Source organism: Panthera uncia, chromosome B1, assembly GCF_023721935.1.
Source record: "Panthera uncia isolate 11264 chromosome B1, Puncia_PCG_1.0, whole genome shotgun sequence".
Lineage (NCBI taxonomy): Eukaryota > Metazoa > Chordata > Mammalia > Carnivora > Felidae > Panthera > Panthera uncia.
In genome coordinates, this window is record NC_064811.1 from 148,904,930 (window position 1) to 148,925,273 (window position 20,344).

A 20,344-nucleotide genomic window follows, 5' to 3' on the forward strand; every position below is an offset into this window, starting at 1 on the left:
TTAAATTCTGCCATTTACAACAATGCAGATGGAACTCGAGTGTATTATGCTAAGTGAAATAAGTCAGTCGGAGAAAGACAAATATCATATGATTTCATTCATATGTGGAATTTAAGAAACAAAACAGATGAAAATAGGGGAAAGGAAGGAAAAATAAGACACAGAGAGGGAGGTAAACCATAAGGGACTCTTAAATACAGAGAACAAATTGAGGGTTGCTGGAGGGGCAGTGGGTGGGTGGATGGGCTAAATGGGTGATGGGCATTAAGGAAGGTACTTGTTGGGATGAGCACAGGGTGTTATATGTGAATGATAAATCATTGGGTTCCGCTTCTGAAACCAATACTACACTGTATGTTAGCTTACTTGAATTTAAATAAACAAATTTTTAAAAATAGTAAAATTAAAAAGTTAAAAAAAAAAGAGTAGCTTATCCTTAGCTCTTTTCTAATCGCATTTCTGGGCCATTATATCCTAATTAGAATTTGCTACATACATATGAACATTATCAGCCTCCATAACTTTTGTTCAATTTGGTGGTATATTTAATTAATAAAACAGAAGTATTTATAAAGGAAACATGAGTATATTCTTTACAGGTAAATACGAAATAAAATTCACATTGAGATCGTTTTCCTTACATACAACAAAAAAATAAGAAACATACTGTAAAATAGTGCCTGCTATGATTCCAAGAATTTCTGAAACATTATACTGGTATGAACAATAAGCAAAGCCTTCCAAACACCCTCAGCCCCTAAAAAATGCATCATCATATAAACTTTGATCAAGAACTTAACATCCAAGAGCATTTTCTTCAAGTATGATAAAAGAGGACTTCCCTCTATTATTAAATGACTCTTTATCCTTCATAAATTCAGTTTGATTTTTATAGAACAAGTATATTTAGAATTATTTTTTAAAGTGATAATATTATACAAGTGCCTTATCATATAGGAGCTTTTATGCCTACTAGAGAAATAAATGGCTATCTCTTACTTTAACTAACATGAGGCTGTTAGGCCAACCAACTCTACATGTAGATACAGGAAATTCAAATTTTGCCTCTGATGGGTTTAGCTGACCTTACTACATGCCTTTTTCTCAGACAGGATTATAGCAACACGTTTAAAAAATATAAAGGTTATTTTTAAATTCATTTTCTTTGTTACATTTTTAGAATTCAAAGTCATGGAGCTATTCTTGACTTCATATTCCCACATCTCTTTTCACTTCTAGAGACAGAAGTTATCATAGGGAAATATTCTTTGACAGCTAAAACCCAGGCTTAATATTCTATTTCCTGTGAAGAGAGATTGGATTATATAAATGTGACATGTGTCAAATGGCAATTTCAAACATTAAAAGTATTATCTTACTTGGAGGCCACCACCTCTGAATTTAAAGAAGAAATTTTTTAATTATTTAATAATATTAAACATCATATTTTGATCGCCAGTCATTCTACATTTTATACCAAAGTCCGTGTTGTGAATGTTTGATATCAGCTGTAAATACATGAATGCTGTGGTTTCAGCATGTGGCCAAACTCCAAGTCACATTTTGTCTTTTTGGGGTTTGGGCATTCACAGCATGTTGTTTTCAACAGAATTAGAACTCCAAGTCTGTGCTCGACACAGTGCCAAATCTGCAAACAAACTCTTCCAACACATAAAATGCAGTAATGACCCTGACAGTGATGACTTTGACGTAGCCCAAATGAAGACAGCTAGAGCTGTGTGCCCTTTAAAAGCAGTCAAAACTGTTCAACATCAAGAAGAAGAAAAAAAAAAAAAAAAAACAGAAGTTGTCACAATGCAAATGTTTACTCAATTTAAGTATACTCTACTATAACCAAATATACAAATAACTGATCTGAGTTGACTAATGTTTTGTGTATATAGAAGGGTAGGCATTTTTCGAGAAACACAATGAATTGACAGTGATAACTTACTGCAGAACATCAAAATAGGTGAGATAAAGGAAATAAATAATTTTCAACCAGTTTCCTTAGCAACTAACCAATTGACATAAAAAAGAAAAGGATTTGTTCTGTCTGCTTTGAACTATAAGCTGCTACATAATTTGCCTATTATAGACTTCATAGAGGAGTATCTGATATATAGGCTTTTTTCCATTACCTCAATGTCCAAAAGTCCTGGGATTTTATCAACTTATATTTAAAAACAATCTTTTCTATCCACTATTTCGACTGAGACTATAAGAAACATAAACAAAACCAGAGAATTTCACTGGATTTTTACTATTATACTGAAATACCTGATTTACCTTTATTGTTTGGAATTGCATGAACATGACAAAAGTCACGGTGAAAATATCTGGATTTGCATTTCTATGAGAAATGTGATGGGAAGACAATTTTGCAATAGTGGTAAAAAGAGAGGATCTTGGCCACACCGTGATGAGCCAGAATCTGTTTGTAAGTGCCAAGTGAGAAGTGTCTCCATGCTACATGGGGATGGGCAATGGACAGTCAGAAGGATATTCAACCCCAAAGCAGCAGCCAACAACACATATCTCTGGGAAATGTCACACAGAAAATGACATAAAATCCTGGGATGCAGTTGGGTGCAGAGAACATGCATACAGAATAACGTACAAAAAAAGAATTAAAAGATTGGTGGCTTTTGATTCTCAACAAAACATGGAATTCAGAGAAATACCTTCATTTGGATTTGGATTTGCTGTTTTGCTTTTCATTGTTACAAGTTTTTCATTAGCATACTCTCTTTATGAATACAGCAAAATATACAGGATTTCATTTTTAAATCACAGTGCATTTAGGTGTCTATTAATAGTTTATAAGAAAATTATTTTTTGTTCAACTACATGATTTACACTTTAATTTTACTGTGTACATAATCTGACACACAATGAAGGTTAAAAAGTGCTTCCCCAAACCACACTTTTAATCAAAGCCTAGAATCCTCAGGGGCAATTGTTAAAAATGAAGGTTTCTAGAGCTCTCTAAAGGACTGATTAAATAAGTTCCTTGGAAACCACTGTTTGACATCACCAACTGTAAACTCTCTAGCATCACACTGTAGAGAACATACCGACGCACTTACTATCGGTGTGCATACATGGTCTGGAGTTATATTTTTCATTTGTTACTTGATATAGGCCTTTCTGTATCTTCATTTAATGCTTGACTATCTTTTTAAATCTTGGGAACAGAAAAAGAGTTTTTTTCTTAAGTTTTTTATGTTAATTCCAGTTAGTTAACATAGTGTTATATTACTTTATATTAGTTTCACTTATAGTGATTCAATACTTCCATAAGAAAGAAACTTTAATGATTGTTTTCTGTAAGTCAAAATCAATCCCAAGGAAATGGATGAAGCATTCTCATAGGACAGGTGCAGTTTCCGAAGTGTAATCCTTTATTAAGGTAAAAAAAAATCCTTCAGGATATAAAAATAAAAGGGATTAGTTTACCCTGAATTATTGGATAAATGTTTAAGACTTTTGCCTTGATCTTAGGGATATGGAATTGATGATCACACATATACTCCATCTTTTCCAGGATTCCATCATTATGGAAGAACCTGGTGGCCTCCTTAACATTTTGAAGATTAAATATATCCCAATTATTAATAGCTCTATTAATATCTATGTGTCTGGGACATTCAAAAATTTATCTATGCCAGTTTTCAAAAACACCTGTGTTTCTATAACCATCCTTGAATACTAAGTCTACAAATGTATTACATCCTATACAAAGAACTGCCATGCTCAAATTTTCAGTGTTTCATTGGTTCAGGTTTTCCTTTAGCCACACCTTTTGTAATTCTGTAATTGTGCCATGTTCTTGACCTTTTTAGACAGAGGAATTCCCATAAATGTGATAGCTCTATGAGAGCCTTTAAACAAACCCCACCTCATTGAAAAATATAGTTATTCTACTCTTAACTGTTCTTAATTTGGCCACAGGTCCTTTGGATACCAATACTTAAATTAAATATTGTTATTTTGTTAACTAGACAGCAGTTTAATGGAAAAAGTATTACCCCTAGAATGCAACACTGCCATTTCAAGCAATTACCTAGTTCTACGTCTCCTTCATCTATAAAATGGGGCTGATGTGACCTCTTGCCTACCTTGACAGTTTTAAGGGAAAAATGGGAAAATAAATATAAAATTGCTTTTAAAAGATTATTTTGAATGGTGCTCATAAATATAAATACCAGTTAGTCTGAATTTGAAGTTAACACATAACTTGCCCTCTACTAAACCACTGACCAACAACTATGTACTTGCTTTTCATGAAAAGGATATCCATGCCTATGGGAAAAGCACTAGAAATTGGTTAAAATCTAGCCCTGCTCCTCAGTGATAGGCCAGTTCACTCCATTTCTTTTAATTTCGGCTTTATTATCAAAGCGTAGGAATTATGATGGAAATAGTGCTGCGAGACTCGGAAACTATATTCAGAGACTGAACTTATGAAAAATTCAAAAATAACAGATGAAGTCAGAAATGACCAGTCTTAAGGAAGAATAAAATATGTAAGGTAAGAAAGTGTAAACTGAGAAATGCAAAAATAAGTTGCCTTTTCACACATATAAATACACGCACATCTTCATCCCTTCTAGGTTCCATGTAGGAAGTTAGTCAAGAGAGAATGGTCATTCGAGCAGAGGGCTCAAGGATGAGAGGAAACCTGCCATAGAAAGACAAGGGGAAGGAGCATTCCTGAAATAGAGGAAACGGCTAGTGTAAAAGCTGTGGGTAGGAAGTAAGCTTGCCTCAAGGTAGGTGGAGGCCAGCACACTTAGGGTCTTGTAATAGGAAGCCACTGGGGCAGTAAGCAGGAGAGTGACACAGTTTAAAACTCAAAAGATTACTCAAGCTGTTCTGTGACAATGAACAATACAGAGACAGGTGACAGCGAGGAAGCCCAATTAGGAGCCACCTGTGATAATTCAGGCCAACAATAATGGTGGCTGGGCCAGGGTGGTAGCTTGGAGGAAGGAGGAAGCAGCTGGTTGTATACATTTTCAAGTTGAGCTAATATGACTTACTGATGGATTGGTTCATACTCAGATGCCCAGTAGACACTATGGGCATCAGTGAAAGGCTTTGGGACCAAATACCCACAGTGCCCCTTGTTAGCTGGCAGCGTGATTTGACCAGGGTTCATTTTCCTTATTTGTAGGATAAACATGAAATAATAGCACCTATCTCAAAGGTTTGTCACAAGACAAAATGAAATAATCCATAAAGGCTTTCAGCCTAATAAAGGCTAGCTATTATTATCACCATTATTCTAATTATTACCATTTTCCACCAATGATTGTATTAAGCCTTAGGATTGATCTCTCGGCTACTGACCTTCTTGTCCTCCATCCTCTTCAGATTGCTCTTTCTCAAATATAAATTTCGTGGCTCTGTCCTGCTGAGAATCTTCAGTGGTTCCTCATTCAGATAAAATTAACTCTTGGGAATAGTATATTTGGTCTTTGGTAACCTGACTCCTTTCTTACCTCTGTCACCTCTTCAACCCACCTCTCACTTTGTCTTTTGGTTTTAAGGAGATATTTATAGCTCCTTAAGGAGGTAACAGGTCTTATTTCTTTCCTGCCTGTGCCTTTTCTTATGCTTTTCTCTCTGCCTGAAATGACCTTTTCTGGTGTCCTTCTCTGAACTTTTTAGAGTTTAACTTGAGTGTAGCTTCCTGACGTTACAATGTGATACAGAGTCCTCTCTTAAGAGGGCCCATGACATCTGATCTAGATTATAAATTCTAAACAAGAAAAACTGCTATGATATCAAGCTTGGTCCAGTGTGGAGCACGTAATGTATGCTCAATAAATGTTCAGAGATTTGTACTTTAAAAAAAATCTTAAAACATAAAACCTGTTCCTCTTTTGACATCCTTTTGACCAGAGGAAGACCTTCTGATATGACACCCATGATTGCTGGGATTCTCAGCGTTCATAAAAGAATGTTAACTCTACTCACACATCATATATGACATATGCTTGTGAATTCAGCTGGCATTAGCTGCATGAAGTTAGTTTTCAGAGACTAGCCCACTGGACCAGATAATATTGTATATACTCCTCTATCAGTCTAGATCAATCGAGAAATGTGAATTCAAACTATTTCATTTTTACCCCATCCAAATTATTTTTACTTAAAAGGAGCTCCAGTGTCATGACATCAACATGTACTGGGGATTATTAAAACAGTCTTTGAAACACTTAAGAATATTGACCCTAAAGTTGTGGGAAACACTTTTACACAATTACTACTTTAGGTTGAATGGCAAGAGAAATCCCTACATTATCATACTTCATACTTCATCTTGTGAAATTGCTCACATTAATTTTCTTATATGGTAATTTGCTTATTAATCAGAATGCCTTAGTCTCATGCATTGCTAGTTATCTTAGAACCAAATCTGTACCACTCTCATAGTAAGTATAGAGATTACAATAGTGTAGTGTTTTTTGGTTTTGGTTTTCTTGCCTAATTCTTAATCTATTGTCCCCACCCTATTCTACTTTCTCCTTTTGTCTTACCTCAAATTATGAATCCTGGTATTAATCAGTAACACTAGTTATAATAGAGAGTAACAAATATGCTGTGGAATCTCTCATATGCATAGAACCTTATCTCATATTGACATGCACAGTCTAGGAAAGGTGACTCCAGCAGACTGAGCCTACCTCCAGGTGGTCATTCCAGAACCCAGCTAACTGAGCCTTTGCCATCTCCATTATGTGGCTTTCGATGTAAACAGATGCCATTGTTACCCCCATTCAATAGGAAGAGAAAAAGAACGCGGAGGTATAGACATAGAACTTTCTTATGGCCAGGCCTGAAAGGGATCCCCACCACTTCCGTTCACAGTCTCTGGCTAGAACTCAGGAAAATGGCCTCACCTACCTGCTTTGGGGGCTTGGATATACAGTCTAATTATGAGCCCAAAGAAGAACCCAATGTCAATTTGTTAAACAGCTAGCAGTATCTTCTACAAACATATTGGCAAGTCTCAAACCCTTACTAGACAAGCAGAATAAGATTAAATAAAAGCACCCATATGGAAGAATGTTTTTAAAACATTCATAATAGAAGCAGAATATTAGGTTAAAAACTCAAGTTAAATGATGTAGGATAGAAAAGTCATTAATCTCCCTAAATTTCAAAATTTGTTACACTTAAAGAAAATTAAACACTTAAGAAAATAAATATTGAATGTTATTTATTTATATTTTTTAAATTTTATTTTAAAGAGAGTGGAAAAGTGGAAGAAAAGGGAAAAGGGAGAGAGAGAGAGAAAGGGAGTGAGAGAAAGAGAGAGAGAGAGAGAGAGAGAGAGAGTCTCAAGTAGGCTCCATGCTCAGCATGGAGCTCAATCCCACAACCCTGGGATCATGACCTAAGTCAAAATCAAGAGTTGGGACACTCAACCAAATGAGTCACCCAGGCACCCCAAATGTTCTTTTTTTTTAGATTAAGAAAATGTTTCTTCATTTTGGAAACGAAAACATTACTAAAACTGAATTTAATTTAGTGTACGGTGTGAACATTTTTTATAGAGCATATTTTTCTCAGAATAAGACTGACTATTGATTTGTGCATACAGAATTTTACTGGAGGATGAACATATTTTCCTAGTAATGCCATTGTGTTATACTGTCTTACTCATTTTAGAGAACGAGTCAAATGAAGAACAAACCACTTTTTACATAAGATAGGGATATCTTATACACCTAAATTATATGATGTACTTAGAGTAATCAAAATCATGAAGACAAAAAGTATAATGGTGGTTTCCAGGACGGAGAAAGAGGAGACTGGGTATGGTTTCAGCTTCGTTTCAACTTCACAAGATGAAAAGAATTAGGGAATGGATGGTAGTGATGGTTGCACAACAATGTGAATATATTTCACATCACTGAACTGTACATTTAAAAATGGTTAAGATTGTAAATTTTATGTTACGTGTATTTTAACTCCATTTAGAATAAGAAGAGGAAGGGGCGCCTGGGTGGCTCAGTCGGTTAAGCTTCCAACTTGGGCTCAGGTCATGATCTCATGGTCTGTGAGTTCCAGCCCTGCATCGGGCTCTGTGCTGACAGCTCGGAGCCTGGAGCCTGCTTCGGATTCTGTGTCTCCTCTCTCTGCCTCTCCCATGCTCATGCTCTCTCTCTGTGTCTCAATAACAAATGCACATTAAAAAAAGTTTTAAAAAGGAGAAGGAGGAGGAGGAGAAGAAGGAGAAGAAACCTAAAGAATAACACATGAAGTAGTGGTTAATTTGGTATTTAAAATATGGGCAAAACCCCTATATAAATATCAGCAAAGTGAGCCATGAACTATATTGAAAGCCTAAGGTATTGAGACCAAGAAAGTTTTCATGCTAGAAATGCAAAAAGACCGCAATTTATTAAGAAAACTACTAAGGAGGGCCCCTGGGTGGCTCAGTCAGTTAAGCGTCCAACTCTTGGTCATGATCTCATGATTCATGAGATTGAGCCCCTTGCCTGGCTCCACACTGATAGAGCAGAGCCTACTTGGGATTCTCTCTCTCCCTCTCTGCCTCTCCTTACTCTCCAAATAAATAAATAAATAAACAAACTTTAAAAAAAAAGAAAAAGAACTAACGAACAAATATCAACAGATTAAAGGAGAGAAGCCTCTGATCATCTTAATAGATACTGAAATTGCAATTGATAGAATGCAACCTATGCTCCTTTAACAAAATCCTAATCAGATAGAGATACGAGGAAACCTCTCTAAGTTGCTGAAAGCATATTTGGCATAAACCACTGGAGCCTCTGACATTATCACTGTCAAGGTGTTTCTTACTCAGGGCTTGATCCCTGTGAGCTAACATCAATCTTTTCTGTAGGCTCAGCTTCGTCATTGGTTCTGTTTCTCAAACAGATGAAACAATGGCTGCAGAAGATGTAGAAGGCTTCGGTCAGGTAGTTTCTAGAATCAAACACAACGCCATTTTAAAGCTCTGATAGGAATCACATATAATTTCAAAGTCACTGCTTTGTGACATTGCTTAGGTATTTATTGCAACTAATTTTGCACTAAGTGGAAAGGCTATATTTTTTCCTTCTTTCCCAATAATTCTTTAACTGACCCCCTTAGTTAGAAAAGGAGGTGCATTTTTCCTGTTCAGTGTACACTTTTCCCCCATATATTTACGAAACACAGAAGCATGGACGGGGTGTGTGCTCAGAAAACGAGCCATGGTCTGCGGGCAAGGGAGAAACCAAACACTTGAGCTAGACCACCACCTTCTGTGAAACAAAAGAAAGGCTTCCAGTTGCCAACATGGTGAGTTGCAAGAACCAGAGAAGACATAAAAGCTTAAGAATTCTGCCAAAAGAACACAAGAAGAGCGGTGTAGGTGTGCTGATATGAAAAAAGGAAGCCTCAGTCAATAACAACACCATCAAACAGAATACCCTGTCCAAAGGTAACTAACAAAGACTTAAATAGGTGTCCGCTACTTCAAATGTAAAGACAGTCATACCAAACTACAAGAAACATGAAAAATAAAGGAAACGTGTCATCACAAAAAGAAAATAATAATTTTCCAATACTGAGGTTGTCTTCCCAGCTGTGCTTGTCATAGTTAGAGTCGAATTCTTGTTTCTCTCCAGCAGCATTCAGAGTACTGACTGAGGCATGACCTCCATGTCTGAGGAGAAGAGGGCAAAAAAAAAAAAAAGAAAGCAAATAAAAATTTCAAAGGGCATTAAAGGGACACAGCCCCTGCTGACTGCTTCAGGACTTCAACAGGAAGTCTGTACACGAGACCCTGGGAGTAAGTCACTCGAGGATCACCCCCCACAAGAGGCATCCCCAACACCTGAGTGCTAAACCCAAACCTTCCCCCAACTCAGGCTTGCTCCCAGGTGCTGCAGTGAGCAGGTCTGGTAACTAGAATGCTCTCAGAAAAACCGACCAGGGTCTGTTTCCCAGCAAGGGAAAACTCTGCAGTAAACTGGTGCTTTAGTGCCACCCTCTGGAAAACAAAAAGAAGTTTCCTAGCAGCCAGCCTGGTAAATTGTAAGAACACAAGGATACATAAAGTATTTAGAATTCTGCTACAAGAGGCAGACAGGAGTGGAGCAGGTCTACCCACGCAAATCCTAAACAGCCCCAGAAAAGCAACAACAAGGAACGGTGCCACATCTGAATAAGACTAATCAAGGAAGTATGCCATCACCAGAAGGAAAATAATAATTCACAACAACTGAGTTCAAATCCATGGAACATTGTGATCTAGGTGATAAAGAATTCAAAATAGCTGTTTTGAGAAAACACTAACTCAGAAAGATATCTGCACCTTCATGTTCACAGCAGCATTATTTACAATAGGCATAGACATGGAAACAACCCAGGTGTCCATCAACTGATGAATGGATAAAGAAATTGTGGTACAAATAGACACAAGCGAATATTATTTAGCCATTATAAAACACACACACACACACACACACACACACACACAAGGAAATCCTGCCATTTGCTACAACATGGATGAACTTTGAGGGCATTATGCTAGGTAAAATAGAGAAAGGCAAATACTGTATGATCTCACTTATATGTGGAATCTAAAACAAATAAGCAAGGAAAAAACACACCAAACTCAGAAAAAGATATGATCTGTGGCTACTAGAAGCAGGAAACTAGGAAGACAGGGAAAGGAGGAAGCTTGTCCAAAGATACAAACTTCCAGTTACAAGATAAATAATTACTAGGGATGTAATGTACAACAGTTAACACTGCTGTATAATATACAGGAAAGTTAAGAGAGAAAACCCTAAGAGTTCTCATCAAAAGGGAAAAAGAATTTTTCTTTATTTCTCTTTTTATTGTGTCTATATGAGATGATGGATACCAACTAAACTTATTGTAATAATTTCACAATATATGTAAGCAAAACTATTACATGGTATGCCTTAAACTTATACAATGATGTGTGTACATTATAGTTCAATAAAACTGGAAAAATCAAATCAAAAAATAGCTGTTTTGAAAAAAAAACTTAATGAGCTACAGGAAAACTCAGCTCAATGATATAAGGAAAAAAATACATGACCAAAATGGGCTCATTACTAAAGATATAGAAACTGTAAAAAGAACCCAACAAATTCTGGAGCTGAAGAATTCAGTGAATGAGGACAGGTTTCAAGATGGTCGTGTAGGAAAATCCTGAGCTCATCTCCTCTCACAGACCCAACAAATCCACAACTACATATGGAATAATTCCCTCTGAAGGGAACTAAGAAACTGAATCAATAGAGCCTCTCAAACAAAAGACAGCAAGCACCTAGAGAGGTGAAAGGGGGTCCTTAAGCCTCTGCATAGGAGAGAAAAAAAAACCCAAAACACATGGATTTGAAAAATAACAGGGAATATATCCAGGAAAACTATAAAACTGAAAGGAAAGGAAACCCCACTCTTAAAGGACTCAGGCACAGACCCCCTCAACCTAGAAACCAGCATTAAAACACCATATTGAAACACCCATAGACCATAGGTGATGGAGACCCCCTGACTAATCTTGGAGCACCTGCTGAAGTGGGAGGAGGTGACTGGGACTCCCTTGGGGACTGAGACACTGGTAGCAGCCATTTTTGCTGTATTTTTCTGCTATGCTGATCCTGGAGCTGGCAGGCAACATTTTGAAATCCTTCCTTTGGACTAACCAGGTGGCCTGCCCCACTGGAAGCTGTGCACAACCACAAACTTTGGCTGGAACTATTGTTGACAAGACAATTTCACACCCAGCATATCCACAGCAGTCACAACCAGGTTTCCTAACCGGCCAGGTTGGGGTCCCACCCCCCCACACACCAGCACGGCCTCAACAGTCATGGACAGACCATGCAGCCAGCCCGGCTAGTCCCACAAGTCAGTGCACCCCCAGCAGTCACGGCCCCACCACAACAGCAGGGCTCCATAAGAAATACTAAAGGGACCTCTTTAAGTGGAAACGAAAGGGCCACTGCTAGAATTAAGAAAATAGATGAGAGGAAAAAATCTCCCAACAAAGGCAAACATACAATAAAAGTAGTGGATCAATCACTTATAAAATTAGTGTGAAGGTTAAAAAACAAAAATAGTAAAATCAACATCACTGCAATAACTAGCTAAGGGATACGCAAAATCAAAAGACTTAAAATTTGCCAAAAACATAAAACATGGGGGGATAAAATTGTAGAGCTTTTAGAATGCATTGAAACTTAAATGACCACCAATCTAAAATAGACTGCTATATACACAGGCTGTTATACATGAGCCTCCTGTTAACCACAAACAGAAACACCTATGATAGATACACAAAAAATATAGAGAATAGAAGCGAAACATTACACCAAAGAAACTTATCAAATCATAAGGGAAGAGAACAAGAGAAGAAGAAAAGAACAGAGAACTACAAAAACTATCAACGACATGGTGTACGTACCTGTCATGACGTTAACACCTTAAATGTAAATGAACTAAATGCTTCAATAAAATAAATAAATAAATAAATAAATAAATAAATAAATGAATAAATAAGGTGAATGAATGGATTAAAAAAAAAAAGACCCAATTGGGGCGCCCGGGTGGCTCAGTCAGTTAAGCATCCGACTTCGGCTCAGGTCATGATCTCACAGTTGGTTAGAAGACGTCCAAGTTTGGCAAAGCTAATAAATTATTACCTGTACCCCATTATCTCAGTGTGAAATGTTCTCCAAGATACTTTATAATGAAATTATCAAATATCAACAATAAAGAACAAATCCTAAAGGCATTCAGAGGAAAAAAAAAAAGTGTGTAAGTTACAAAGGAACCACTATTAGTCTATCAGTGAATATCCTGTCAGAAACCCTACAGGCCAGAAGACTGTAATGATATGCTCAAAATGTTAGAAGACAGTAATTGCCATCCAAGGATAGTCTATGGCAAATTTTGCCTCAGATATGAAGGAGAAATAAAGACATCCCCAAACAAAAGGTGAAGGAGCTGATCGCCACTAGACTCACTTTATAAGAAAAAATAAAATGAGTTCTTAAAGCTGAAATAAAAAGATGTTAATCAGCAACATGAAAACATATGAAAGTATATAACACAACTGGCAAAAGTGAAAAATATATTGTCAAATTTAGAAAAGTTTAATTCTATAAAAGGGTAGTGTGTTAACCATTTAACTCTGATATAAAGATTAAAGGAAAAAAGAATATTAAAAAATGACTATAGTTATTTTAATTTGTTAACAAACACACAACATAAAAAGAGGTAAACTGTGACATCAAAAATATAAAAGGGGAAACTATATAAAAGGGAGGAGTAAAAGAGTAAAGCTTTCGTAGACTATTGAAGATAAGTTGCTACCATCATAAAATGGACAGTTTTATCTATGAAATGGTTTATGTAAGTCTTATGGCAAAAGACTTACATAAGGCAAAAATCTAGAGTAGATTCACAGAAGATTTAAAAAAAGAGGAGGAACAGAGCATACCACATGTAAAATCACCAATTTACAAAGGTTGGCAGAAACAGAAGGAAAAAGAAACAATACAAATACAAAATAGCAAGAAAGCAATCAACAAGAATACATTAGTAAATCTTTATGTATCAATAATTATCCCATGTAAGTGGACTGAATTCACAATCAAAAGGCACAGAGTGGCTGAATGACTTAAAAAAAGGGGGTGGGGGGAGTGCCTGGGTGGCTGAGTCAGTTAAGCGTCCGACTTCAGCTCAGGTCATGATCTCACGGTTCATGAGTTCAAGCCCCGCGTCAGTCTCTGGACTGACAGCTCAGAGCCTGGAGCCTGCTTCAGATTCTGTGTCTCCCTCTGTCTGCCCCACCACCGCTTGCACTCTTGTCTCTCGCATTGTCTCAAAAATAAATAAACATTTAAAAAAATTAAAAAAAAAAAAAAAACCAGATCCAAGTATATGCTGCCTACAAGACATTCACTTTGATTTTAAGGACACAGGCTGAAAGCGTAGGGATGGAAAAAGGCATTCCATGCAAGTAGAAACCAAAAAAAAATAAAATAAAATATGTGTAACCAAAGTTTGACAAAATACACTTAAATCAAATGGTAAAAGACAAAGATCATTACATAATGATAAAGAGGTCAACTCATCAAGAAGATATAATAATCAAAAATATATATAAACCCCAGCATCAGAGTATGTAAATATATTAAGCAAATGTTAACAGACCTGAAGGGAGAAAGACACAATAATACAACAATTGTAGGAGACCTCGGTACCCCACTTTCAGCAGTGTATAGAAAACCCAGAGAGAAAATCAACAAGGAAATATTGGACTTGAACCATACTTTAGACCAAATGAACCTAACAGACATTAATAAAACATTCTATCCAGCAGCAACACAATACACATTCTTCTCAAATATACATGGAACATTCTCTAGAACAGATCATATGATAGAATGCAAAATAATGGTCTTAACAAAGTTAAGAAGAATGATATCATGCCAAGTATTTTTCTGATGATAATGGTATGAAACTAGAAATCAAAACACAAGGAAAGCTGTAAAATCTACAACTGTGTGGAAACTAAACAACATACTTCTAAACAACCAATGGGTCAAAGAAGAGACCAAAAGATAAATCAAAAAATATTTTGAAACAAATGAAATGGAAACACAATATACCAAAATTTATGAGATGCTGCAGTTCCTAGAGAGAAGTTTATAGTAATAAATAAATATATTAAGAAATTAGAAAGATTTCAAATAAACAACTTTACACCTGAAGGAACTAGAAAAAGAATACACTAGCAGACTGGATATAGAAAAAACGTACCTCGACATAATAAAGGTTATATATGACAAATCCACAGCACACAACATACCAAATGAAAAATGAAAGCTTTTCCTCTAAGATCAAAAACAAGACAAGGATGCTCGCTCTCACCACTCTTATTCAACATAGTACTGGAAGTCCTAAGTAAAGCAATTAGGCAAGACAAAGAAATAAAAAGCCTCCAAACCAGAAAAAAAAAAAAAAAACCTGAGTAAAATTGTCATTGCAAATGATACAATTTTGTATGTAGAAAAACCTAAAGACTTAACCAAAAAACTATTGGAACTAATCAAGAATTTAATAAAGTTACAGGATATAAAATCTATATGCAGAAATCAGTTGCATTCCTATACATCGAAAAACATGAAACATATGAAAAGGAAATAGAGAAAACTATCCAATTTACAACATAGTCAAAAACAATAAAATATCTAGGAATAAGTTTAACCAAGGAAGTGAAAGATCAATAAAACAAAAGCTACAAGACTATGCTGAAGAAATCAAAGAAGATATAAATAAAAAGATATCCGTATCATGGATTGGAATAATTAAAATTGTCAAAATGTCAATACTACCCAAAGCCATCTATAGATTCAGTACAATCCCTATGAAAATTTCAATGGCACTTTCACAAAAATAGAAAAAACAATCCTAAAATGTTATGGAACCACAAAAGACCCTGAATAGCCAAAACAATCATGAAAAAGCAAAATAAAGCTGGAGGCATCACACTTCCTGGTTTCAAACTATAATACAAAGCTGTAATAATTAAAACAGTAGAGTACTGACATAAAAATAGACACACACAGCAGTGGAACAGAATAGAGAGCCCAGGAATAAATCCCTGTGGATATGGTCAATTAATACAAAAAGGAGGCAAGAGCACCCAAAGAGGAAAGGATAGTGTCTTTGACAAATGGTGTTGGGAAAACTGAATACACACATGCAAAAAGATGAAATTAAACCCCTCTCTTATGCCACTCACAAACATTACTTCAAAAAGGATTAAAGACTTAAATATAAGACCTGATACTATAAAACTCCTAGAAGAAAACACAGAGAAGCCCCTCAACGTTGGTCTTGACAATGACTTTCTGGATATGACACCAAAAGCACAAACAACAATAGCAAAACCAACAAGTCAGACTGCCTCAAACTTAAAAGCTCTGCACAGCAAAAGAAACAGTCAACAAAATGAAAATGCAACCTATAGATAGAATGGGAGAAAATATTTGCAAGCCAAATATCAAGTAAGGGGTTAATACCCAAAATATGTAAAGAACACGTGTAACTGAAAAACGCAAAAACAATCCAACGAAAAGCAGGGCAGATGAACTAAGTAGATATTTTTTCTAGAGAAATCCAAATGACCATCAGGTACTTGAAAAGATGCTCAACATCACTAATCATCAGGGAAATGCAAATAAAAACGGCAACCACATAACACCTCACACCTGTTAGAACAGCTATCATCAAGAGGACCAAAGGTACAACATGTTGCTGAGAATGTGGAGCAAAGGGAACACTTGCACTCTATTGGTGGGAACGTTAATTGGTTCAACCACTATGGAAAACAGTACAGAGGTTCTTTAAAAAATTAAAAATAGATCTCTCACGTGATCCGGCAATTCCACCTCTAAAGAAATGAGAACAGGATATCGACGAAATGTACGCAGTCCCGTGATTATTGAAACATTATTCACAATACCCAAGATATGGGAACAACCCAAGTGTCCATCAGTGGATGAGCGAATAAAGAAGATGTAATAAAAATGGGATAATTTTGTATATTAAATTAATTGATTTTCTAATGTTGGCCCATCCTGTCATTCCCAGATAAGTACTGCATGGTCATGATGTATTATTCTTTTACTTTGAAGTCAAATTCAATTTGAAAATAGCTTATGTAGCATTTGTATCTACGTTGATAGGTTGGTATTTTTATCTTTTGCTGTCTGTAGTAAGTAGTATCTAAGGTAATCCTCAACTATCTCTTCCAATAGGTTCACACTCACATGCAAACCTGTCCCCTTGAGGGTGAGCTGGATTTAATTACTCAGATATAATGAATAGAGTCTATTACCTGAGATGGGATGCCATTTTCAAAGTTAGATAAAAAAGACTATGGCTCTTATTTTGAGTATGCTCTCTCACTCTTTCACAGATGACTTGCTCTTGAGCAAGGCAGTTATCGTGTCATGATACAGTTCTGTGAAGAGGCCCATGTGGCAAAGGACTGAGGCCTGCCAATGACCACATGAGTGGGTTTAGAAAGAAAACTCCCCCAGCCTTCAGATAAAAATACAGCCTCAGCTGGCAGTTTTGTCTACAACCTCACAAGAGACCTTGAGCCAAAGTTACCCAGCTAAGCCACGCCCAGATTCTTGATCCACAGAAGCCATAAAGTAATAAATGTTTGTTGTTTTAAGCCACTACGTTTTGGGGTATTCTGTTATGCAATAATATGTAACTAATACATCGTCCTTGTGACATTTCTATAATGTGGTTATTCTATTTTATAAAATGTGTTGAGTAGCTATCTTATTCTATCATCTGAATTATTCTCATAAAATGGAAATTATCTATTCCTTGAAAACTGTGAATAAATTCTAGCTTGGATGTGAAAAGATAGAACTTTGACTACTTGCAACTTTATCTTATTGGCCAACTTTATTGATTTATACTTCCCTAAAGGTCTCCATTTCATTCAGATATTCAGGGAGTTTGTAGTATTGTGTTATAATATTTAAACTCTTCTCTACCTGTTATTTTAATGGAAAAGAAATAAAGCAAAATAGTAATGATCTTTCAAGTGGTAGAATAATGCATTACATTTATCATCATCTTAATTTAATGGGTTTTCTAATTTTAAAATAAAAAATACTATTTAGAAATCAGAATAAAAAATAAAATGTAACAGAGAGTATACAAGTATCTATGTGTGTATATGTGAATACATATTTGTTTATATACAGAGAAAAAGTTACTAATAACACAAGTATATTCAGTAGAAAAACAAGAGAAGATGTCAGAAACCTGTAAGGTAAGAAGTGAATGGAAAGAATTGGAAACAGAGCATATACTACTATTTTCCTGAGACGAAGGCGGGGACATTGGGGTCTTACATAAAAAGTAAACTAAAGAAAAGAAAGGTTGGGGCTCCTGGGTGGCTCTGTTGGTTAAGCATCTGACTTCAGCTCAGGTCATGATTTCACGGTTTGTGAGTTCAAGCCCCACATCGGGCTCTGTGCTGACAGCTCAGAACCTGGAGCCTGCTTCGGATTCTGTGTCTCCTTCTCTCTCTGCCCCTCCCCCACTCGTGCTCTCTCTCTGTCTCTCAAAAATAAATAAATGTAAAAAAAATAAATAAATAAAATAATTTTTAAAAAAGAAAGGTAATTTTATGTTTTGTTTTTAAAGTACAGGAACTTGAGGATGTTTAGAGACTGCAAATAAGGAAATATTTGATTAAGAAAGATTGCAGCAACAAGAAGGAAAAGAAATCACTGATGCAACAAGGACTCTAAAGCTTTCAACACTACTGAGTACAGGGAAGGAAGATAGACAATTAACACTTGATTATAAATTATTTATTGAGTATCTAGCACCTTTCTTGAGAGCTGTATCCAATAAAACCCAGTAATTCCTAGGTCTAATTTTACTATTTCATGGTAAATTAACTCCTTTATCCTTCTGCTGTGGCAATGTGTACTTGCATAGCTTGATAGCTATCTGGTTTTCTTCTCTGTGTTCTTTTAAGGAAAGGAATTTAACAAAGTGCCTTATTTTTTTCTTTCTGAGGCCCTAAGCAATTTGGTGATAAGCTACCTTTCAACATTCACCTGGTGCCCACCAACCCACCCCCTGAATGCAATGAACCTTACTCCTACCCTTCCTTTGATGTCCCTGATTGCCAGCCCATGGATCACATAATGTTCTGGGGCTTCCCGGGCAGCCTTCCAAGCCCACCTCCTGGCTCCAGATCTACCTGGATGGGAAACAAATATTTATAGAAAATGTCAAAGCATCACTGAAAATTCCGCCCTCAGTGTTCCACAAGGAAACTTGGAAGACTTGTGCTCATGAATTTGATTGTTTTGCAACACAAACTATACTTCCAAAGCTTTTCCTCATAATCAAGAAGACAAGAATTCCGAGACACATGAGAAAAATCAGTAACTTCTGAATTGATGATCAGAGATGCTAAATATTCCAGGTCAGACAGGTGTAAGTAAATGGTGCAGTCATCAATAACCAGGACATATCCCAATGACCCTCCGATCCCTCTGTGGAGTTTTTAGGATACTGGGAGGCATTTATTCCCAGGTACTATTTTCCCAGTAACGTCAGGGGAAAAAACATGAACCCAGACTTAGGGAAAGTCATCCCCAGAGCTCTCAGCCCACGTGGCCCTACTAAGGCTAAGGCTTTTGAGGTTTACCTCTTTCAGGACCTCCAGTAACAGCACTACATGCCTCCACCAATCCTGTATCCTGAGTTAGCTCAAGATGTCATTTTCAAAGTCTCAATAGTCAGGGAGGACCCTCTCAAATAATGTAATTATATGTTCCATTCAATGAAACCCTGAAGTAGAAGCAGCACCTAAAGGAAGCACAGCAGAAAGGAGCTGGAGTAAGACCATCTAAGAAATATAAAGATCAAATAAGATCATGAATGTGAATGCACTTTGCAGTTGCTAAAATTGATATTTTTACTATGTCTTCTTTAAGCATTCCCTAGCAGCTCCCAAACTACTCTGGTGTTCCCTTATGTTCATTTCCTTCGTGTCTATGAGGTAATTTGTGCCACTTTGCCAGACATATGTTCATATTGCATTGCCATTGATTTTTCTATATTACTTGCTGTCCTAAGTGCATCAAAGGTGTGCTCTTCCTCTTTGATTCCTCTCACATTGCATATAACTGTGATGTGTAAACAATTTGTATTCACTAGGACTTTAGATATAAACATTAGTTGATTTAATTCGGTCGGGTGGACAGAGAGGCAATCAAGCAGAAGCTTTTCTATGTCTCAGTAGTCTGTGTATGGTTTCAAATGTAATTGCATTGTCTAAGTCTGCTAATACAGACTCAAAAAATATTAATAAATAGACATGCTGTTATACTAGTGTCTCTTCCCGTTGTTGGGAAATAAACTGAATACTTTAACTCTGTAAATGCCTTAACCTTTACAGTTCTGTCAGTAACCATAAGACAATGATTTTTCACAGACTATCTCTTCTGCCTTCACCATAGCTGCTCCTTCTCTGTAAGTGCTTTGCATCCTATGATCTTCATCTACACCCTGTCAACATTTGACAAATGTACTTTGAATGACCGATAGTCCTGTCCGTTGCATGCTGTCTCCTGATATGAAGGCTCATTGGAACACAGAAATGTTCCTGCTACTAAAAGGTTCAATAAGCATACGGCAACTCATCTCTTGAGTACTAAATACACAAAGAAGTTCTCTTCATCCCAGCTACTGATTCTCTCTAACTGGCTTATTCAAC

General features: G+C 36.4%; 1 pseudogene; it reads left to right on the forward strand.

The window, feature by feature from the left end:
* Positions 1 to 2,486: 2,486 nt before the first annotated feature.
* Positions 2,487 to 9,002, forward strand: LOC125922473 (DNA-directed RNA polymerases I, II, and III subunit RPABC4-like; annotated as a pseudogene).
* Positions 9,003 to 20,344: the final 11,342 nt, after the last annotated feature.